Source organism: Epargyreus clarus, unplaced genomic scaffold, assembly GCF_041222505.1.
Source record: "Epargyreus clarus isolate Ecla_fem2 unplaced genomic scaffold, WU_Ecla_fem_2.2 ptg000012l, whole genome shotgun sequence".
Taxonomy (NCBI): domain Eukaryota; kingdom Metazoa; phylum Arthropoda; class Insecta; order Lepidoptera; family Hesperiidae; genus Epargyreus; species Epargyreus clarus.
In genome coordinates, this window is record NW_027332220.1 from 10,462,971 (window position 1) to 10,488,694 (window position 25,724).

General features: G+C 34.8%; 1 protein-coding gene across 1 annotated transcript in view; it reads right to left on the reverse strand.

Annotated features, from left to right (window-relative positions):
* cts (cis, cis-muconate transporter protein) overlaps positions 1–23,746 on the reverse strand; it is a 61,338-nt gene extending 37,592 nt beyond the window's left edge. The window contains exon 1 of the mRNA XM_073078542.1: positions 23,507–23,746. The gene's annotated coding sequence lies outside the window, so the exon portion shown is untranslated. The remainder of the gene's footprint in view (positions 1–23,506) is intronic.
* Between the last annotated feature and the right edge of the window lie 1,978 nt (positions 23,747–25,724).

A 25,724-nucleotide genomic window follows, 5' to 3' on the forward strand; every position in this document is an offset into this window, starting at 1 on the left:
GACTCTGACTGAATTCCTTGAGGTGATAACTAGATGCAAAACATAGGTTATGATTGCTAAAACTTTAAAACCATAATCATAATCTTTATTGCATTATGCGGTTATCACATTTTTTTATAATATAGGAGTAGCAGACGAGCATACAGTCCACCTGATGGTAAGTGGCTACTGCCGCCCATGGACATCTGTAATCAACCCTAGATAGGATTAGGTATTCCCACCTGATGTCGATGTGATAATCCTATCTGGAGTTTATTACAGATATCCATGGGCTGTAGTAGCCAATTACCATCAGGTGGACTGCATGTTCGTCTGCTACTCCCATATTATAAAAAAAGGTATTTAATCCTTTGCCTAAAGCTTGTCGGAAGTCTGATCAATACATACGTAAGTTCGATTAAAGATTTCCATAAGGACAGAAGTTTATTGTGTTCGAAATAAACATTTACTTACGTCACGCGGAGGTTTTTCAAAAAAGTGCTATTGAAATGCAAAATATAATTATTTTTACGTCTTTCAAAAAGTTTATCTAGAAATTTACCACCAAGGCTAACAGAACGTCATACTCGAAAATACTGTTTTCTTTGTAATAATATACTTTAATTATTTAAAACTCGAATGAGTTATCTTCCTAAAAGTGCCTTTTCATTGTATTGTAGGCTTGTTTACGATATCTAAAGGTGGTAGAACCCTTTGTGGTTCGACTCCGGCGGCACCACCGCCACACCTATTTCTACCTAATAACAGCAGTTAGGCGCTGCTGTGTTCCGGTTTGAAGGGTGTGGTAAGGGAGACAGACTTTTCCGAGGCGTTCCAGCTTAGTCCTTAGGGGTAGCGGCGCATCTGTGGTCGACCTTAGATAGGAATATAATCCTATCCGGGGTTGATTACAGATGTCCATGGGCGGCAGTAGCCACTTACCATCAGGTGGACTGCATGCTCGTCTGCTACTCTTATATTATAAAAAAAAAAAAAATAACACAAGCGTGAATCAGTACACTGTAGTAATTATCATGTTTACACAAATAAGGAACAATGATATACTTTGTAATTGAGAGGATGCGAGCAGGTAGTAAGTCCGCTACGTAGCGAATATTTTTACCTTATATTAAATTGTATATACTGTGTAATATGCGTATGTAGTGTGTAAGTATATAGTGTTAAATGCTTTTAGTTTCTGGATTGGAAGGTGTGCCAAAGAGAATTTTACCCGAGACATTCTAGTTTAGTTTTTGGGTACCAGTGCATTAATAGTTGACGTCACATAGCATTATTATCTACCTAAACAAGCAAAATATACTCTTAAGTTAAACTAACTACAATTAATTAATGAAAATTAGATACTTAACGTATACCTACTTGCTTCTTTGAAGTACATGACACACAGTAATTAAAGAAGGGTAACAGGCCCAAAGGTAAGCCATTTCTTCACATATTTTTATCTGGTGGGGTTCTTCAATGTTAAAAGTAGCTGAAAGGATTTTAATCCGGATTTTTAATACCTTTAAGACCACGTAAAATACTCTAATTATACATTTTAGTCATAATAATACGGTATATGGAAAAAAATATTAAAACACCATAAATATCATATTAAATTATGTACTTCCTAATAACGTTTTAGATACTTTCCATCTTTCGATTAGAATAATGTCAGGGTGGTTGACATTAGCAGTGACAGCCACTTCCAGTTTCTATGTTTCCGTGCGAGTAGTGACATGAAAAAGTATCGATACTTTGTGGTGATATTTTTCCTTCCCATACCGATACTTCGTATTCTATACTTTTAATTAATGAGTACTGTTTGACATCGTCATTATATCGTATCAAATAAATCTTAGAAATTACAAATTAGCTGCTTATAACCTGACTGTTTTGGCAATAAGTTTCTATAAAACACCGGTGGGTAACAGGACTTTATGGCAATACGGGCTATATAGGCGCTTCATGAGATAAGGGATGCCGCATTCGGCTGAATAATTTAGGCAGCCTTTTGGCTGTGAAATTTATTTCTAAAATAGTACCTGAGGTCGTCACTAAATTTTTATGGAAACGCCCGAAGTTGGCATCATTTTCATAGATTTTGAAGTATCAATTTTTTACGTAACGTTACTTTGAATTGATACTATTGTTCCAATACTTTGAGATGTCGATACTTTAATCGAAAATTATGTTTCGAAATAATGAAGTAGCGATATTATTGTTTCAATACTTTGACGTAACGATACTTCGAAGTATATTACTCTTGTTCCAATAGTTTGAAGTATTTCAATATTTTGAAGTATCGATACATTTATTCGATACTTTTACGAGCACCGCACGAGGCCGGCTTGACCGTGATAAGCATCTACGAAATTGTACCACGTGCGAAGGTTCGTGAATATGTTAAGTTGACCTTTAACTTCATGTTTCTATTAAGTCTTTACGCTTGTTTCGTTTGTTCGGCTTTTGTTTAGGGTTGCTAATTAATGTGTGTACAGACACACTTATTAGCACATCTACATAAAGAAATAAATACATTTTCGTTTATTTATAATCTTAACTAGCGTAGTTTTTAGTTAAACACATCTGTTGCAAATCGGAAGATTAAATTGACAAGTAAGGGGCCGTATTCATATCCAGGAACACATTGTTACTGGTATTAATACAACGTTAAGACTTAGTAAGAATGCTTCATGTGCATCTTACAAAGTTTGCCCAAACAGCGAAAGTTCTGCTGATATAGGGTAAAAGCTTCGTATCTGGTTTTTTTAGAGGGAACCTTCAAAAGGTACCCGGTGCCGTGGGAGCGACACCGGGTTATGTGGGATTTTTACCGCACTAAAGCCCCCCCTCCCGGTGGCCGTCCTCGGCGCTACGTAGAGGACTCCGGGATCTCCAAAGGAACGCGACCGGAGTCCTCTCAGCGCACTGCCCCGTCGGGCTCCGCCCAGGTGAATTTGTATCACCACACCGTCTGGTATATACGACGGAATGCGATCACACATATCGCCGTCCTTCCCGGGGTCGCTAGCCGGGCGGTTCGAGCTCCCACTCTTGCCGCCCGCAACCCCGAAAGCCCCTTTTAGGCGCCTCTTACGACAGGCAGAGGATACCGTAGCCCCGGTTCCGGAACTACATGGACAAAAAGCTTCGTATCTAATAAAAGCTTAGCTTGAGCCTCATAGCACAGTAGAGAATACGTTGTGTGTCACACTGAGAGGTTAGGTTATCGCGTTCGATTCCCAACCAGTGGACATATTAAACTATCAGGTCAATTTCTTTTATTGTATTTGTATACTTTCCTTTACATGTGTGTGACAATCACGACACACCGAATCATTGTGTGAGTTAATAGATACTGTAGATTGTTACAACTATTACGAAAATCACTTATTTTGAAATAATAAGGCATAGTTTATACAGATAATAGTTTGATAAGAACAAAGGAAGTAGTTTCCTAGTGTCAGAGCTAGTTCTGTCCTTGTAGGTACTGTAGGTACTTTATGCAAACAATGTAGTAATTGTCACATAAATATAAAACCGGATCACTGTTAGGCTTCCGTGTGTATGCTAAATCTTGCAAAAACTGTTAGTAATAACGGCACACCTGTCTGCCTTAATAGTTGTACTACTCTATTCTGACGGTCTATGTGTGTTTCTATAGTCTGATTCATAATTAGGTGTCCAAAATGTAAACAAATAAATGTCACTGTCAAAATTAACAAGAAACAAAAACTTTAATAAACTCAACAAAAAACGAAAACTTTACAATTATTCACAATTTAACAAATGCGCTATGAAAACGATAATACATTCGAGTTTGATTACAATCACGAAAATGAATAACATCAGCTACGAAACTTAAAAATGACTGCACAAGAAATGTCTTGGGTTCCGATTGTGTTACCATTATCACATTTTAATTTTCTACCATAAACCTTGTTTTTTATTATTATTACTGTATGGAACGAAATTGAGGTGATATAAATATTAGAAAATTTGAATTGATCTTAATTTATTTAGATTATTATTTTATTATTGTTGTATTAATTTAATATTGTCAAAAATAAGAAACTACCATTTGAAACATATTTTCTTGTTAGGACAACACCTTTGTTTACATTTTGGACACCTAATTATGAATCAGACTATACGTATGATAGTGTTGTCCATTGTCGTGGATATCAAAATTCGATAAAACAGCTGTGAAATTAAACTAATACATCGGTTAATTCACGTAGATTTTGCTGATAATCCGATGAAGTAATTGTCATTTTTGGATGGTTTTATTGTTAACTTCTGAGTAAGCCCGAAGCTCAAACGAATAGAATATGAATTTCGGACGTGACCGAAACTACAGTCGCGTATTTAACCTTATTTTCTAGAAAAATATCCATAACTTCGTATGTATAGCATTGGGTTTCAAAAATGTGAATTTCGAACAAAATTGCGAATTGCTTGCATGCAGCATAGATTTTTGGAAGAGATCTGAAACTTCAAACGAATGTACCGCCTTCATGCAGCACGAATGCGCACTATAGATTTGTGAGTGCAGGGTACTCTTTTGGAAAATGTCCGAAAACTTCTAATGACATTACCTGCCTTCTACATAGAACACAGCAACACAATACCGTCTAGCTTAGCGAAGTTCTAAGTCTATGATACCGTCATTAATACAAAAAAACTCAAATAATGTAGGAATCTCGAAACGGTTTCAAATGCTTTTGTAACTATTCGTATCATTGTAAAACAAACTATTGTTAAGGATATCCTAGTTAGTGTTACTGAACTCTGTAAGAATGACATTGTGAAGGATATCCCTATGTCCGGTAATCATGATTAAATCAAATCATGATTGAAATGACCACAAAAAAATCGTGACAATTGTATTTTATGCCATTGAACTGGAAATACCGAAAAAATAGTAAATTATTTTATTGGAACCGATTAATAAGTTGATCTGCGACTTAGATAAAAACGTCGTGTTTGACTACTTAAATATAGATTATGTTATTTATAAAATTCTCGTGTCACAATGTTAGTTACCGTAGTCCTCCGAAACGGCTTCACCGATTTTCGCCAAATTTTAAATGCATATTCAGTAGGTCTGAGAATCGGCTACTATCTATTTTTCATACCCCTAAGTGATAAGGGTTGTTCACCCTGACATTTTTTTTATATGGCAACACAACGTTTGCCGGGTCAGCTAGTTTCTTTTATAAAAGTAATAAATGAGCATGCATGATATCATGATCTACATGATCACTAGTAGCTACTGCTTTACATGGATATCCATTATCAACCTCAGATAAGATCCTACCTGGGGACGGCCACAGATGCGTTGCTACCCCTGACGACTATGTTGATAGACTTCGGAAAAATATGTCTCCCTTACCACACCCATCAAACCGTACTGTATCCTTTGTTGATTGTATGTTTTTTTTTTTATAATAGTAGCAGACGTGCATGCAGTCCATCTAATGGTATGTGGCTCGTGCCGCCCATGGACATCTGTAATTAACCTCAGAAAAGAATAGATTTCTACCTGAGGTCAGCCACAGATGCGCCGTTTCCCCTGAGGATACCTTCCAAACCGGAACACAGCGGCGTTTAGCACTGCTGTTTATTAGAAACAGGTGGCGGTGTTGTTGTCGATCCACAAATGATTCTACCAGCTACAAACAAAAGCCATTCCGATTACATTATTTATTGAGACAAATTTTATAGTAACAATAGAAGGAAATTGAAGGGAACTAAACACAATAGGCTAATTATATGTCAGCTTTGCTTAAGTAACATTTTCTAACTATATAAAGGTTTTTTTACAAAATACGGCAGAGAAACAAGTAAATTGCTTCTTTTCTTTGCTTTAAATTTGAATTTGAAAACGACAATATATTTAATGATTCTATCGATTGCTAATTTAATGCTCAAGGACTTGAACTTTTTTTTTTTCAAAAACGACTGTCAATTGTTCTTTTCTTCGCTGTAATGACTTTTAAGGTTTTGTAAATTACAAACTGGTTTAACTATAATGAGTTAAGAACTTAAACGTGTTTTTTTTTCTTTTACAATGTTTACGCTATCAATTTTTTTTTGTTGTTTTTAAAGTCGATAAATAGTGATATAAAAAATCATACAGCCGAACACAGAATCTCCTTTTTTGGAAGTTTATGAAAACACTAAGAAATTTTAATTTTCTTTATATGTCGCTATAGGTTTAAAAATATATTTTTTTCGGTAAAAAGGCCCAAAAAATACTGGCGGCTTATTCGTAAGCATATAAGGCTAACATGATCTTAATAATCGGTTACAGGTAAGGTTCTATAAAACAGATGTCCATGATCCAATCACTTACATAATGTGGACTCTATGTTTGTTTTTTACTTCAGTCTTCAAAATTACAATTTGATTTTTTATATCCAAAGATACAGCTTTAAATGATTTTAGATTAAAATTGTCGCGGAATTGAGACAGTTTACTATGTAACGGGTACTCACGATATGCGTTTTTTTAATTCTTTATTGTCGAAATTTCGACTCAGCTGCAGCTGCATTGAAGGTGGTAGAACCCATTGTGGTTCGAGTCCGGCGGCACCACCGCCACACCTATTTCTACCTAATAACAGCAGTGTTAGGCGCAGCTGTGTTTCGGTTTCAAGGGTGTGGTAAGGGAGACAGACTTTCCCGAGGCGTTCCAGCTTAGTCCTCAGGGCTAGCGGCGCATCTGTAGCCGACCTCAGGTAGGAATATCTAATCCTATCTGGGGTTGATTACAGATGTCCATGGGCAGCAGTAGCCACTTACCATCAGGTGGACTGCATGCTCGTCTGCTATTCCTATATTATAAAAAAAATATGGTCTACCTATAGTAAAATGTCAATAGCCTTAAATTAAATAAGTTCCTATAATTATTCTTCTAACATTGTGTAACTAAGTTTGTCGTTAATCCGAAGGTCTGTGAACATTGTTTATATTTCTTATGTTCTAGTTTTTACGTTAAACATGTAAAAACAAAGAATGGCGTGGCCCTGAACTTCATGAGTGAAAGGAATGGTCGGCGTTATCCGATAAGTAGCCATGATACGCGGAATTAGCACTGCTATACAAAAAGATTTTTTTTATTTGTGTTAAGAATGTTTTTAGATTCAGTGATAAATGACGACCGAAGTGGAAACAGTCACTGTATCTATCAGACATGCAGTGAGTTTTGGGTTCGATCCGCGCTCAGGCAGTGACATGATGAAGGATTTCTGTTCTGGACCTGGGCATTTGTGTGTGTTCATGATAACTACGATAGGTAGTGTGAGGCTGTGTGTGAAAAGCATTAAATAAGTATTAAGAAGTCTTTATGATTTGAATAACAAGTCTTCCTTGCTGGACTACAATAGACTGCCTTAAGACAGTAGAGCTACTATTCAAATATAGGTTGTTTACTGGACCCTTAATTGGATTAATTTTCATTTAATCTTTGTAAATATATCCACGACTTCACGGAGGACTTGTGTTCTTTATTGAAATTTGCGACATTTTTCAGTGAAGATAAACTTTTCGTCACACACAGTGACCGTACACAGTCACACACTCGCCGCCTCTACAGGTCACAATCACGATGCAAGGAATACAATAATATATATGCAAATGTATATACCGTAATGATATTAAACTTCAACCTCGAAGATATAAATTATTTAATCTTCGCCAGTCGCATTTCCATTATGATTTCATTATATAAAACATAGAATTCCGAGAAATAAGTAATAATAGTTAATAAGAGTTATATTGTTAAGATTGTTGCAATAAATTCCGTTGTAGCTGGCAATAAAAATTGAAAATAAACAGAATTAGTATCAATATTAATGATAACGTTAATTATGATAATTAAACATGAAAGGTTACTCAACCATTTCTTGGAAGATATTCATAAGAATAAACAACAAAGTATTGTCCTACTTTAACAGTTAACCACGCGACCTGAGGAAGATACAACTGAAGTTAACTAAAGAGTTATTAAAGTTTTAAGACAAATAGGATCTATGTGATAATTTTAGTTAATTATGATTTTTTGAACTTTCTTGATATAATTACCAATTTAAATCAAAATGAAAATTGATGAAATGTACCTGATAATTCGGGTGTAAAAGGGACATTTTCACTTTTCATTATTTTTAGCCGAAGACGTTATGGAATTAACATAAAAGATGTAAGATTAATATATTATGGGGTCCGCACCGCAAATAACTGAACTACCAACAGATTAGATTTCTAGACCTCTAAATCAGAATCTTCAAGGAAAACTAGATCGTTCAAAACAAATCCAGGACAGGACGACATTTACTACTAATAGACTAAGAAGCGGAGATATAATTGTAGCCATCTACAAACTACCTATTAGTAATTCGGAAAATGAATCTAAATACGAATATACTTAAATCCGTCAGCCAAAAAAAAATAGTATCTAGATCTCTAGATCTCTCTAGATCTAGTATCTAGATGTAGTAATAAATAATTGAATTTAATAAGGAAAAACACAGTATACTACTAATAGAATACTAGAACAAGTTAAAACAATTACAATAGATAGACATAGGGCTAACATGATGATTTACAGAGAAGTTATGTTAATAAACCACATTATAAATAAGAGGAATGTAGAACAAGCCAGCGAAGAAAGCAGCGTCACGCGACGGAATCTGAATTGCATTTCCATTCTGCACGCTAGTAAGATTTATTTCAGCCAGAAATGGGTCGACGTGGAATTGGGTCATGGACGACAAGCCCATTTAACGCAACAGCTGGTTGTAGAAGCAAAAGGATTTGTATTTGTGAACCTTATTTGTATTTGAGAGCCCTTTTTGTGTTTGTTGTAAACATTGATCTATAAATATAAAGATCCGCCACAAGCGGGCAAAACTTGAAACATACAAAATACGGCAAGTGGTGTAAAACGACTCCAGCCAAGTCCAGTCGCTCTCGCGCGGCGTAGTAATACACACGAATGTCACGGAACACGTTGAACGTCATTATTTTGAATTTAAAGCCTCAAAATGCCTTCTTGTGCAATGCGTAAATGCAAAAATTATGCTCGAAAAAGAAACAAACTTCATGGAATCACCTATCACACGTAAATGAAGAGAAATTATTAAATTTCGTTTATTTTTCGTGTTCGATCCGCCATGATTACGTGAGTAACCAGAAAGAGACAAAGTATGTTTTTGTCAATGAAAGTGATAAAGACGCAAAATGCATGGTCATAGATCAACAGAACAGAAGTGACATTTTATTGAATCTGACGATGTTCATATGTCGTATGTTATAGTTTAAGATCCCACTGCTTAATTTTTATATTAGTGTTTTTAGTCAAAATATTATATTTTATGGTTTATTTTAATAAAATAAAATCGATATATGGGAAATTCTGTATCCTAATCTTTAAATTTCCTTCGATACCTGTGGTAAATAATAAAAAATATTACCATAAAATTTATATAGGATAGTATACGGTATTTTAAAATTTCTTTAATTGAATAAATATTTCAATCATTAAGGTCGTATTTCTTCCTTAACCTAAACATAATTTAATAAATAATCTTTGTATAGCCAGAAATTAATCCTCAAAAAGACCACGGTAAAATTAGAATCTTATATATAAAATTCTCATGTCACAATGTCACAATGTTAGTTACTGTACCTACTCCTGCGAAACGGCTTTACTGATTTTCACCAAAATTTATATGCATATTCAGTAAGTCTGAGAATTAGCTACTATCTATTTTTCATATCTCTTAAGTGATAAGGGTTGTTCACCCTTAACATTTTTTTTATTTATATGGCAACACAATGTTTGCTGGGTCAGCTAGTACATTTATAAAATTTACACAACTTTGCAATTAATGGTCGTGTGTAAAATAAAACTGATAATAATAAACATAGATTAGTAAAGATACTTCGCCGCCTTGAAATTGAAATAAGCCACAAACGGCTTAATAGTAAGTTCTTTTTTTGAATTCTTGACAAATAAAAACATTTTTAGAGAAAATATACGAATAAATAACTAATACTGCGTAATTTACATAATAAATAAATAATTATTTCAAATATTTTAGAGACATTTTAGCACGGAGACGTGGCAAAACTTTTTTACAGAACTATTTCAATTCTCAAAACTGGGTACATTTTCTTGTTAGGAGTGAGTAATATTTACTAATCTATGATAATAAATATAAACTATTTTTAAATCATATATTTTAAACCAGTCGATACATCTGTATAGATACATTCTTTCAAATTATATTTTTATTTAATAATTATTTATTTAGTTAAACTGTACTATAACATTTCTACGTAAACGACGTACTAAAACTATTATCGACAGTTTTGGACATTTTTTACCTTCTGTTCCATTATTTCATTGTCTTTGACAAGCATGCGGATCAATGGGATAGCCACCATACGTCCCGTTTTTAACGGGACAGTCCCTTTTTCCGATGCTTCGTGCCGTTGTCTCCGAAATGAACCGTTGCCATTGTCAATTAAGTAACAGTATATAGTATAATTATGAAAAAAAACATGGGGTGCTCCATTTACCAGTTTTGTAAAAAGCGCCCCACATTTTGCCACAATTATACTATTTACTGTTCCTTAAATGATTCATAGATTGAAAATTATTTTCTACTTTTTAGTTAATTTTATCATAAAAGCGTGTTTTTTAGTATTTAACTATATTTTTTCAAGTAAAAAGTATTTGACTTAAAAAAATCGATGTCCCGTTTTGACTGAAGTAATCATTGGTCACTATATTCCATGGTCAATATTTACGTTTGCGTAGACTTGAAACGCAAGGTCAAACACTAGTTGTCTTTTTTTATCACATTGTTCTAATAGCTCTGTCCCTTATAGAACCTTTGTCTATGTAGTAAAGGTAAGTAAAATAAAAAACGTGCATGTGTGCTATCAAAGCAGTTTCGCTCAAGTTTTCTCTTAAGTTAGCGGGCGTATAACGTGTCTAGTATAAAATGTCATTGGTTGTAAATTTTACTATGGATTTAGGTTTTCGAAAATCTAATGTTAAGTAAGTTTATAGGGTTGTCAAATCCACGGTGACACAGTAAATGTCAAACTTGTTTTTAGTTTATTTTCGACTCTATTTCCGTTGTAGTTCATAATTTGAGCACCGACACTAAAAATAAGTACTAAAAATTCATTTATGTACCTATGTACTTATTTTTACCTTTTTAACATGTCGCAGTCGGATCTCAGTGGTCGGTTTTTAAAAGCTTTTATTTAACTTCATTTCTATTTAAGTATATTTTTAATAGATATAGTATTACTTTTAGTTCTTAAAGCAACAAATTGTATCAAAAATTACACAACACCCGTGTTAATTCTCATAAATTGTTGTTTCATTCATATTTATAGCACCATCTAGGTATCATCAATGTCCCTTTTTTATTTTCATGCACGTGAATAAGGAATACGCATGAACAGATTAGATCAATTGGACTTGACAAATGTTTATTATGGTCTAGCTATTTGTGTTGGTAGAATTTCAGTCATTAAAGATTAGAATCATACTCGTTGCCAGCGAACGAATATATTCTGCCTAGCTCGTATTATATTTCCATTCTGTTTTTCTGTGTGTAATCATGTTTAAAGCTCGTCTCCATCAACTTTACATTTTCATTTTCCGTGTATTGTCATATGATATAATTTAGGCTAGTTATTCACAATAAATCTTCTCTTCTGCCTATTGAAGATCAAAATTTGAGAATTTCTATTAGGCAGAAATTATATTTGGTAAAAAAAATATTAGTTAAATTTAATTATTGTTAGGGGTGTTAATCCTCTGAAGGTAGTACCTACTTAATTAACAGAAAAAATATTATGATTTTTCTTAGTCTCAATAAAATTGTACTGAATTACATTTTAAGTATGCAAATTTCATTTAAGAACATAAGCAAATAATTTATTCAAATTTATTCAATAAAATTGTTTTATTTAAAAATATTTTATTTATTAAATTTTTGAATTAATTTGTGTTGAATTAATGTCATACTTCGTTAATGAATGATGTCGATTCTAGTTTTTATTAACACGGATTAATTATAGATATGTTACAAAGTACGGTACAATGATAAATGCATGTATAATTAAACCTGTGGTGTGATTATAAAAAAATGTTAATCATTATCAATCCATAATGGCTCACAAGGTAACCGATCAATTAACAGGATTTTCCGTTTGAATTAATTACTTTAAGCTCGAGTTACACCTACAAACAATGTTAATGGCAAACACAAGAAAATTAATTAAATATATATTAATTACTTCACTTTAAACTATATACTTAGGTAACCTACTTAGAACTTAATTTACTTTAAAATACTTAGGGTGAAAAGAAGGTATTTTATCTAGCTTTTGTAAACATATAAAGTGAGGCCCAAAGGCCTTACAAAAAGGTTTCTTCAGACTGTTATCATGATTTTGGTATACTAGTTCTCTAAATTCGACCATAATCATCATAGAAAAATGAAGATTGCTTTATTCATAAAAATAACTCTCGTCAAATCTAACAAAAAGGTAGGAAAGAAAATCGGTTGGCAAGTTTATGAGAAAAAAAAATTGTAAAAGAAAAATTACTGACTTCGATGGCATTAGGTTTTAGAAAATATATATTATGTGGTATAAACATTGATATGCTGCTTACTTTTAAAGTCGTCGCTCGACATAAAAATGTTCTTAACAGTTTGTAGCCCATTTACGAGTATATAAAATTGCTATGTGCATTTGTGCGTATTTCTACTCCTAGGAAATTCACTCCTAATATATACATTTCTTTTTAGGACTTACTTACTTAGGATCGTTTAAATGTCTCTTAACTTAAACATATAGCCAATATTATAATCCATTACCGCGGAGTAGCGTTAATTTATCATATACTAATTATAACTAAATTTTCTGTTACAATGGAACACTATACCTGCTACAAATATTTGATGCATATTAATATTAGGTAGGGACTTACAACATTACGCATAACACTCTCCGCTTATAAATGAATAAACAGCTTAGCCCTCCGCTTACTAGTGAATAACCCGTTTACTAATAACTCCGCTTAAAAATGAATATTTGAAGGTGGTAGGTATATTTGTGGTTCGACTCCGGCGGCACCACCGCCATACATATTTCTGCCTAATAACAGCAGTGTTAAGCGCTGCTGTGATCTGACTTGAAAGGTGTGGTAAGGGAGACATACTTTACCGAGGCGTTCCAGCTTAGTCCTCAGCGGTAGCGGCACATCTGTGGCCAACCTCAGGTAGGAATGTGTAATCCTATCTGGGGTTGATTACAGATGTCCATGGGCGGCAGTAGCCACTTACCATCAGGACTGCTCGTCTGACACTTTTTTTATAATATTGGAGACTATTTCTATATAAAAAAATGAGTTAATCTTTATATATATATATTTCTTATGTGCGTGTGTATGTCACTGAAGTCCTCCTAAACGACTGGACTGATTTTGATGAAATTTGTTGTGTGTCTTAAGGGGACTTGAGAATGGTTTAGATTCACAATTTAGTCCGTGGGAAAAGGTTTTTTTAATTAATTTTTAATTCGTAAGTAGTTATAGAATCGGAAACTATACATTTGATCAAGTGATGATCTTTAGCAAAGTTGTTGTCCAAGAGCCCACGAGGGTTTGGGAGTTGGTAAGACCAATTTTCGATGGCACCACTGTCATTCCAATGCAGGTACAAATTTTCCGTTTTATGTATGTCATATTTAAAATGCGGGCGAAGCCGCGGGCACCACTAGTTTATTATAAGTATTATACTTTGTTGCATCTATATTAGTCACTTGCAACATTATGAATAACCACGTCCGCTTACTAATACAGCGTTACGGATATTGACCCGCGCCGAACTCCCTCTCACAACGACCAATGCCATTTTGCATTCATTAAACAAAAAAAATAATACTCCTGTTTCTGGTCTTGTACTATTAAAGCCCTTTACTTATCTGCGCTAGGCTCTACTTGCATTGTAAATTGATTTGTTCTTGCAAGTTGCTTTTATTTACTATAAAGGGAAGGTAAATATTTCGCGTCTAGGATAGTAATATTAAAACTTATCTTGTATGTAATAATATGTAGTACGTATGTGCATGATAATGTGTTCGTGTGTGTGCGTGTGTGCCTGTAAGTATACAGGGTGGATGTTTTAAGTGTGCGTGAATGGAGAAATCCGAAGCTGTAGGGATTAACGAAATGGTGAAAGGTACGAAGCCGATTTTAATAAAAAGCTATAACGGCGTCATTCGATTTAAACAATCTATTTCCTAGGCAGAAATCGAAAGGGTTCATTTTGAAAAAAAAAAATACAAAAAAATATCTTAAGTCCAAACCGAATAACAGTCGGTTAATATATATTTTTGCTGTAGATAATCTATAATCAAATAGACAGATAAAGACGGATAACCAAATATACAGAACCTTTTTTTTTTTTCTTAACGAGGGGGAAACCTTCAAAAGGTACCCGACGACGTGGGAGCGACGCCGGGTTATGTGGGAAATCCCCCCCGGTGGCCGTCCTCAACGCTTGTTGGAGAACTCCGGGATCTCCGACGGAACGCAACCGGAGTCCTCCAAGCGCGATGCCCCGATCGGGCTCTGCCCTGGGGGAGCAGTTTTCGCTCCTCCCACACCATTTGGTGTACACGACGCTATGCGACCATACATACCGCCGTCCTTCCCGGGATTACTTACTGGACGGCTAGAGCTCCCACTCTTGCCGCCCGCAACCCCGGAAGCCCCCTTTTAGTCGCCTCTTACGACAGGCAGGAGTTACCGTAGCCCTATTCTAGTCCCGGAACTACAGGGACAAAATATACAGAACCTAGAACAAAAATCTAAATTAATTTAGATTTATTGCCAAAGATCGAACCTGAGCCCCTCGAGTAAGACCACTTGTTTAAGATCTTATTACAGGAACCATAATAACATTACGGTACTCATTCCAAAAAGAAAACCACAAAAAAAAACCAAGACCTAAACTGGTTAAGACGCACATTTCAATGGGCCTAAGCCTTGTAAAAAAAGAAAAAAACAAAAGGTTGAACCTAGTCTATGGTTCAAGGTTGTCTCTGGTAGCCTACGGCTGTACACATGACTGGCTGGTTCATGTTTTATTTTTCAAGTCTTTTCAAGCGGGAATAACTTTATTGTGCTGGCAATATATATTTTTTGCAGATATTACGTGATGCGAACTGAAAGCAGCTTCTAGATAGAAAATATAAAAATATTTACGCCTAACATATTAAAATACTATATATAGGGTATGTTATTGCATTTTTAATAGAAGTATCAATGAAGAAAATTTTCGTAATATAAGTAGGAGTGCTAGACGCGCATGCAGTCCACCTTATGGTAAGAGGCTACTACCCATGGGCATCTATAATCAACCCCAGATGAGAATACTACCTGAGATCGGCCACAAATGCCCTGCTACCCCTGAAGATTAAGCTGGAATGCCTCGGAAAAGTATATCTCTCTTACCACACCCTTCAAACCAGAACACAGCAGCGCTTAACACTGCTGTTATGAGGCAGAAATAGGTGGAGTCGAACTACAGAGAGTTCTACTTTAAAAGTCGAAGTGATATATTTTTAATCAGTTATTTTTTTTTATAAATCTCTATGGTCATATCATGTCTCGTAATATGAGTATAGTAACTTGTTCGATAAAAATTACCCAGGGTTATCTCAATTCAATTCAATTCAATTTCTTTATTTGCATAAGGATAAGGTACATAAAATGATCTTAATTTATAAATTACATCGTCTCTTATTCTGCCTTTATAAGGTGTGCAAATTAACATTATATTCTTACAAATAATATAATTCTCGCTAATAACTATTACAAACGGACTGTAGGCGACGCGAATTTTATAAAACCGACCGGTTGATACGAATAGCGAATAATTTATTTAATCTACTATCATTGTACCTATGATTATTAAGTAAGGTCAGCGTCATTGCAACTGTTCCTGTTAGACTAGATATAATATGCAATAGACATGCAGTTTGAATACTTATTTTAATATCGAAGTGGCTAATGAGCTTGCAGTCCGTATTTAAGTGGCTACTTCCGCCAATGGACATCAGTCCATCCGTGATAAGATTAGATTCCTACCTGACGTCGGCCACAGATTAGTTGCTACCCCTGAGGTTTAGCTGGAACACTTCGAATAAGTGTGTCTCAATTACCGCATCCTAAACCAGAACACAGCAGCGCTTAACACTACTATTATGAGGCAGAAATAAGTGTGGCGGTGGTGCCGCCGGAGTCGAACCTCAGGGTTCTACCACCTTCAAAACCTGAAGTCGAGCACAAATGCGTTTTCACTCCTGAACACAGAGATGGTCACCTCATATCTAAGTTAGCCGGCATCTACACCCTTCCACCAAAAAGAGGAACTTCTTCATCATTCATGTACAAGTAGGTATAGCGGTGGCACTGTGCTCGAATCGCAATGGTTCTACCATCTTTCTTTGTAATTTCTAATGAATTTGCAGTCAAACAGCTGGTTTTCCTTATATCCACTGCAGTAATTAACACTCTGTAAACATTTCAAGTGACTGTCTATTACGATGCAAGATATGCCCCGTGACAGACGAACATCCAGCAAAGGCTCAGTAACAGACTCCCGTTTTGAACTTTTGGGAACCCTAAAATATAGTCAATGGTGATTCACGTGGACGTTTCAAAGTGGGTTGGATTATCATCAGTAGTCACGTAGATTCGATTGCGGAGGAAAGAAATTTGGCCTTGCGTAATCAGAGCAACGCGGTAATGCCTTTGTAAGTTTGTATGCGATCGGCGATCCGGCCACGGCCGCGCTAGGCAAAGTAGATCTAGGGTTGGTATGCCGCGGACAAATGCTATCATTCTATAGCGCACCTGCAGTCCGATAAAGGAAGGAACACCGTGGAGTTTTAGCCGGTAGTCCAGGATATCCTCTTCGCTGTACTAAACGCTTCGCTTCTTCACGAAAATAAAAAAAAAGTTGGTGACTATGAGAAAATGTCCTTTTTACTTTAATTTTAATGATAAGTTGTGACTGACACCCGTTTTAAACGATCTATATTTCCACTCTTTTTCCTACCAACTTTTCTTAACCTTTCTTTCTTTTCCTACAAAAGCTAACTAAAGTACAAGTAGAAGTTAAAAACTTTCAAAATTAAATGTTTGATAGTCAAAATTGAATAGATTATCGATTATTATAATAATCAGTGTAAAAGAGTAAATGAATTAAAGTTGTCGGATAAAAATATATACATACTAAATAAAATAATAACTTTATATATAATGAGTGGCAACCCTATCACCTACGCTGCACAACACTAAGTGAAACCTACTCGTATCCACCGCTACAGATTATTATAGATAGTACCGTGGGAATCACGTCAATCATATAAAAACCCTTTTTCGGTACTGCATGTTGCAATTAAATTTAGGGCTCCGTAATCCTTGAAAAATAGTCCTATCTCTCTACAAGAATTAATTTCAAAGAAAAAAAAACATTTTTTTAAAGTCCACATGTCATGAATTTTCAAACACACACGTAAAATGTAACGTTCCATTTGTATTCAATTTCTAAATTTTACACCTAACGTGTTTTTTTAATGTTTCAATTTCAGTTTAATTGTTCAGGATTAACTGGTTTAAATTGTAGTAGCTAGATTTGGTCATCACATAGGTACTACCGAACTAAAAAGGCAAGTTAAATAAATGCTTGTAATAATATGCAGGCGTCGCCGCGTGCAACATCTTGTATAATAACGAAACCCCTCCCTTTTAAATCGCGGTATTCAAATATGTATGTAACATACATAATTATATACATCCATACTTACACACGTACATATGTATATAAATACATACATGACGGTCGAATACAAACCTCCTTTTTTAAGTGGATTAAAATACAACAGGTGTACTTAGTTTCGAAGTTCCTAAAACTACTGAACCGATTTTATTACTTATTTTACTTGTAAATTTATACCTTCCGTTATATTTCATACATACTAAAGTTACAAATTAATTTAATATACAATTACCATATATATTTTTTTGTTCTCTACTATGTAGAGAACAAAAAAACATATCATACATACATATGTAAATATAATAGGTACTTTGCATACACGATTGACATAGTGAATCACCTTGCAGTCCACCTGATGTTAAGTGGTAACTGCCGCTCATGGACATCTGTAACCGACTCTATGTAGATGAGGAGTCCATCTGAAGCCAGATGGACACAGATGTGGTATCACTCCTGAAGCCTAAGATGACCTCCACATATACGTCATATAAGTCAGATGCCTCACATGAATTATGGCAATCATGCAAGCTAAGGGAGCCATACTTTTCCGACGCGTACCAGCTTAGTGCTCATGGAGGCGCGACCGACCGTAGCCGACCTCAGGAATCCAATCAAGTATCTGAGGTTGATTACAGATGTCGGCAGTAGCCACTTACCATCATGTGGACTGCATGCTCGTCTACTCCTATATTATAAGAGAGCAAGTGACAGTTGTCCTTCAATTAAATTTCGTAAGGTATCATTTCTTTGGTTTGAGACATTCATATCACCGAAGTTTAGGTCGTAAAATCAATAACCGATCATATAATTGCTATATTTGGCTTTATTTCATAAAGTAGCAGTTTATTAAAACTCGAATGCTATTTTCGGTCTTATTTGCTTCGTAAAAACTTAATTTATCTTAAACGTATATGCAATAAAAACAATTTAAATAATGATAAGTGGGGCTTTATATACAAGTGTGTACATTTTAATTAATTTTAATGCAATATCGAGATTATTTAATAAATGCGTCAGTCGTATGTTTATTATTGACCTCGATAACAGTAAATTGAATCGATAAAATTAATTTTACTATCGATTATGTCATATATAAACTGCGGAAAGAACTTTTGCCTTATTGACGGATGACGCACCGTTCACGTGTAACTTGGGTAATTTACGTCAAAAGATATTTTTTTGTTTTTAAGTAAGAAGCTTATAATAAAAAAAATTGATTGATTAATAAAAATATGACTTCCACAATTCATGACGAATCCAATGACACCTTATATGTTCAAATCCGTCGAGCCCTTTGGGCTGTAGAGAAAGAACGAGACATGCATACACTCGAAAAACAATCGATTTGGTATTTTGGTAAATAGATTAATTATTATTGGCGGGCAAAAATATTTCAGTATTTGATCATTGAGAGCTCACAGCAACACGTAAAAGAATACGAAGCTTTACATAATTAGATACATTCGACTGACAAAATATCAAAAGTGTTGTTTTGTCTATGGTCAATGACTATGTCTGTGGTTCTATTGTCTTTATAGTCTGCACTTGAACTAATTCCGAACATCGACAAAAAACGTTTAACAATAGATATGTTTACATTACTTTTAACAACAAACAGAAAATTACAGAAGGAAATTCTTCAAGAGTTTATTTTTTATGTAGTAATCACAGGGCAATTTTCTAGAATCAATTGTTACTTAATGGTATCGTAATGGACAGATGAATCACTGAGAAACTCGTTAACCAATTATTTTTTGTCGTCGATAAATATAGTGGGTAGATATTTAAGTGTTTGTTTTTTAAAATACATTTCAAGCCAGCGAATTTCACGTAGTTGAAAATTTTAATTAGATAGTATGGTTACAGATTTTTCTCATTTACACCGACATTTTAATAATAAGCTTTATAATAATTTTATAACACGTTTTAATCAATCTGAAACAATGGCGATCGGTGACTGTCGATTAAATTAGTTACCATTGTTCAATAGGATTATAGTGTTTCTCAAATTTCAGGCTGACCACCCATTGACTACTGTCGTTTGAGTTTGAGAATTTGCGATTAAGTCGTAGTATTAAACAACTAGTGAGCTTCTCAAAAGTTTATCAACAACTATTTAGTAGTTTACACATTTATACATACGCGTAACCAATCGACTGTTGACACATCTAAATATATATAACTCAAAGGTGACAAACTGACATAGTGATCTATCAACGCACAGCCCAACCACTGGACGGATCGGGCTGAAATTTGGCATGCAGGCAGATGTTATGACGTAGGCATCCGCTAAGAAAGGATTTAGATCAATTCTACCCTCAAGGGGATAAAATAGGGGATGAAAATTACTTTGTAACGCGAACGAAGCCGCGGGCAAAAGCTCGTTTTAGAATAAAATCAAACATGTACTCGTAGACATCCAATCATATAAATCGCAAGCCTGACCGGCAGTAGCTTAGGAAAACGGTCAGTAATTTAAGCAACAGGAGTCTACACAACTATCATTCACACGATAATAGCCAATAGCTACATTTTCCCCTTTTCAATTGTCGAACACTTTTGAAAACTATATAGAGATGGAAGTAATATATTTTATTAAAAAGAAGTGTAGACAAGAAAATCAATAAGATTAATTATTTTGATAGGTAACTCATTTCTTGTATTAAATTTAGTTGACACGAGGAGCAAGTTTATTTAGCTTTAAACGTTATTTAGAGTTAGCTTAGTTGTCTCCATTAAATAAATGTCGCGTACATTCTACAATTAGCGTACCCCTAAGTTTACACTTTGAGAAGCCCTTGCTTATTAAATCACTTGTGTTTGTGAACGCTGCATTTAAATGATAATAAAGTTATCATTAAGCGTAGATACAGAATGATTTATTTTCTAGCCTTTTAAACTAATAATTATTGGATTGCTTTACTTTATGCTGGCCTTTCGTTCACTTGGATACTACCAATGCTTTGCGTATTTGCTTTGAATAATTAAATGTCAGATGTCGATCTATGTCAACTAGTCCAGTGATACAGTGACAGACATAGTTATTATTGATTTGTGGGAAATATGAAAAAAACAACTGAAAGGTATGTAAAGTTTACCAATACGCACTTGGCCAGTGCGGTAGACTATGGCCTAATCCTTCTCTTATGAAAGGAGACCCGTGCCCAGCAGTGGGACGTTAATGGGTTGTTGTTGTTGATGATGATGATGATGATGATGATGATGATGATGATGATGATAATGATGGGAAAGATGAAGTTCCATTATTCACATTTTATTGATCTAAAGCTTGTCAGTAGCTATCTAACCACCGAGAGAATGATAACAAAACGAAAATCGGATTGCTTAAAATTATAGCCTAAATCACTCCCATAATTTAGATGAATCCAATGATATCTCATACGTTAAAATCCGTCAACCCAATTAGGCTGTAAGACGTGCCAAAAAATGAGACAAATACATACGCTAATAAAACCTTATCTTCCACAGTCGGGTAAAAAAAGAAAAAACAAAGGAGTATCAAGAAAATTATGAATCCAACGACAACTATATGTTAAAATTCTTCAATCCGTCCGGGCTGTATGACGTACCAGAGAATGAGACATACATTCAAACATTCACTCGAAACACATTCCCCTCCGCAATTTGGTGAAAGGGTGTAAAAGTTTTTTTTTTTAATAATATAGGAGTATCAGACGAGCATGCACCTGATGGTAAGTGGCTATTGCCGCCCATGAACATCTGTAATCAACCCCAGATAGGATCAGATATTCCTACCTGAGGTTGGATACAGGTGCGCCGCTGCCCTCGGGGACTAAGCTGGAACGCCTCGGAAAAGTATGTCTCCCTTACCACATCCTTCAAAACGGAACACAGCAGCGCCTAACACTGCTGTTAATAGGCAGAAATAGGTGGGGCGGCGGTGCCGCCGGAGTCGAACCACAACGGGTTCTACCACCTTCAAAAAGTGTAAAAGTTTTGTCTATTATTACGTATCTATACTTAAGTCTAAAATAAGAAAGAAGTATAACAATGTGGTACATGATATTACATAATTGTGATATAATGAGATAAGTACGGTTCTGTCTAGTATTTGGAGGTCATCTTTAATGTTAATTGGTGAATTATGCATTAGTTAAAAGTATATATACAGGCAAAAAGGCAGTGATAGCCTAGTGGTTAAAAAATTAGGCCTTTCGATCGAGAGGTCCGAGGTTCAAATCCCTGGCACGCAACTCTGATTTTTCAAAGTTATGTGCGTATTAGAAATAAATATAGTTCAAAAAACTAAAAAACACGCTTTTATGATAAAATTAACTAAAAAGTAGAAAATCTAAATGAATCTAGGAATCTATTAAGGAACAGTAAATAGTATAATTGTGAAATAAATCTACAAAGTTTGAACGAAATCTGGCCGTACAGGTGAAGCTAATAAAAAGCGTGTAAAAACTCAAAAATATGTGAAGTCTATCAATACGCACTTGGCCAGCGCGGTGGACTATGGCCTAATCCTTCTCACTGACTCGAGACTCGTGCCCAGCAGTAGGACAGTAATAGATTGATGATGATGATATATATAGACAATATTACAACAATTATGTTTTATACAGTGCATTAAAGTGCCAATTTCATACTCCCCTATCCCCTATAAAAAAATCCTTTCCAGTTAGAAAACTGGAAAGGATATTTTAACGGATTTTAATATTTGAAGTGTCGTTGGATTCGTCTAAATTGTGGGATTGATTTATTAGGTTTTTAGTTATAATAATGTAGACTTTATAGAATGTTTTATAACTAGTACTTCTAGATTGAATCCTAAAGCTTTAATTATAGTCCAGTCAAATTAGGTTTTTGTAAGTTTTTTTAGTATAATAGTTGGAATTACGTCAGTAGCTTTGTACTCGTGCGTATCGTAGAGCGTAGAGCCATAGATTAGTAAAGATACCTCGCCGCCTTGAAATTGAAAGAAGCCACAAACGGCTTATTAGTAAGTTCTTTTTTTGAATTATTGACAAATAAAACATTTTTAGAGAAAATTTACGAATAAACAACTAATACTGCGTAATTTACATAATAAATAAATAATTATTTCAAATATTTTAGGGACACTTTAGCACGGAGACGGGGCAACACTTTTATACGTAACTATTTCAATTCTCAAAACTGGGTACATTTTCTTGTTAGGAGTGAGTAATCTTTACTAATCTACGAGCGTAGCATGTATTGTCATAATAACAGTCATGACAGGGTATATATTTATTATATACTTTTGGTGGAGGGAACGTTTAGTCCTTACCCCCTTTAGAATAGGGTGAAAAAATCCAGTGACTAAACGACTTTGGGTCCAATTTTTTTGGGTGGATAAAATACAGCTGTGTTGTAGCCGCGCAAGACCTTTTTTTCAGGGCGGTTTATGTCCTGAAGGGGATTTTCAGCCGATAGGTAAATATATGCAATAAATAATAAATAAATTTCATTTCATTATGTTCAGTCTTACTGTTTATTACTCTTGTTCTTCCTTTTCTGTACTGTTATTTTCTTCAGGTTTATTTTTTTTTAATTTTGAAAATTAATAATATATCGATTTTTACAAGTTTTAATTTAAGTACATTTTGATTAAAAAAATTAAAAAAAACTCACCCTTAGACTGCACAACACTGAAAAAGTACACAAAAATAGCTCTTGCAACACTCGAACTGAACCCGCCAAACGCGCGCGGAATTCAAATCGTACGAATCGACTTCGTTAGTTCGAAACTAGAAATTCAATTCGGCACAGATAACTAAGATTATAAATTATCTGTGGAACATCGTACAACTAATTTTGTGAGCTGTACGCGTGCGCGGTTGAAAAGCGCGCGTCGTGTACTGCCCCGGCGTCGTTTCGTACGAACCTTGAAGGCTACTGAAAGAACCCCGCCTAGAATTCTACGATTTTAATTAGATCGACTATGTATTTAATTCCAGTGTAGTCCTTCGACATTTTTGCCGCGGGAAAAGGCGTCAAGCGTGAATTGCTAACGGGCGCACAGTTCCGCATTAGAACCATAGATAATAAATAATAAATTTGTCCTTTGATCGGTAATTGAATAACAATTGAATTTTTTATTGTTATTGTAATAAATAGGCAAGCGTCTCTGCTTTGTTATGCTATTATGTGTAAGTGAGATAATTTAGACGTTATTGTGCCTAAATATTGAATATAATTACATTAATAACAATGTTCTACCTTAAGAGACCGTTATAATTATCGTATTTGAAACATTTTTTTTTTCCATATTTGTAAGATTTTTTACCAATTGAGATGTTATACTTTTTTGTTATTTAATTATTAAGCCTTAGCTACGATAAAATGATAATACAAAATATATTTCTATACCATGCTAAACTTTTAAACGTTCCGAAAAAGAAAAAAAATATATTCTATTTTTATTTAAAAACAAAAGTAGTAGTATTAAGCACTTTTTAATGAAAAGTTAGACAATCTCTAGACTTTGAACCAAGTCTGAGTAAAAGTGTATTTGTTATGAAAAAAAATAGATTCCAATAATTGTTACTGTTACTAAAGATTTAATGATCCAGCCTTCTGCTACGAGTAGTTCTAAGATTAGTTAATTGTCCTCCATTCTACTTCTAGCAAAAAATACTTCTTGCTAAACATTTTTGCGAGTTGTCCGCTGTCCCACGTATCGTAGGGGTTGCATCCAACCGAACAGGTTTTATTTATCAGTGTGCACTGAGCTGTGATTGGCTGAACTACAATCTAGTGTGCATTTTTGAAAAAAGAAGAAAGACAGGTGCATTGCACTCGCTTTGCCAGTACAGGGTATGTACCGCAGGCCTGTTTTGTATTAAAAAAGTAAAATCGTTTTTATACTTATTGCTCTACGATAGGATTCCCTGTATTAATGCCAAGGACACACACACACACAAACACACACACACACAGCATAAACACTCAGTCCTGTGTTTTAGATGTTAGCCTTACCGAAGACTGAACCCGGTACTCTTGTATTATTTTATTATACGATTCGCCATTGTTGCCATTTTGGATGTCAGTGTTTTGTTGTGAAATAAAATTTAAAAGTGATAGAACTTCGCAATCAATGCCGGAGGCTCCACCGCCATATCTACTGATTTATGAGAGTTTGAAAACTGTTTTGGTTTGAAGGGTGAGGTAACAAGTAAAATAACGGTATCTTGTATGGCGACCCTTATTTATTTTCAAACTTTTCTAATTTTAGATATTTTTGTCATGATGGCCACCGATATTCATTTTCTGTAATAGATAAAGTGTTTATCTATTCCGATTCAATAGATAGAGCCCTGTGACAGCCGGACAGATAGCGAGGCTTAATAGGGTTCCGTTTTTTCCCTTTGGGTACAGAACCCTGAAAATCATTAGACTTTTCAGAACAGACGAGGTTGAACCCAAGAAGAATTGTCGTCATTGAGCTTGTTCAGTAAAAACAATATTGATGAGCATTACCGCGAAATACATTGTTCCCATTGACCTGCAAGCGACAAAGGCGATCTCTATAAAGAATTTACTGCTTGTCTGTGCATTTCATAACGAAACTGATTGGTTGTTCTAAAGCAGGACCTGATTTACCCGTACCCGAAATCGACTATTTGTTAATTAGACTCTGATTGACTAATTAGATCTGTCAATTGCAAAACTCCGCCTAGGACTTTTGGTCAGTAAAGTAAAAACTCTCCAAGCTCCAATACTTATGGCAATATTTTATGGCAATGGTCGAAGAAAGGAAAAAGTCGCGAAAATTTTCAGCTCTGCCACGATCGATGGGTAGGTTAGCCTCTTTTTAAAGTTAAAGTGATAAAATTCGTTGTGGCATGTC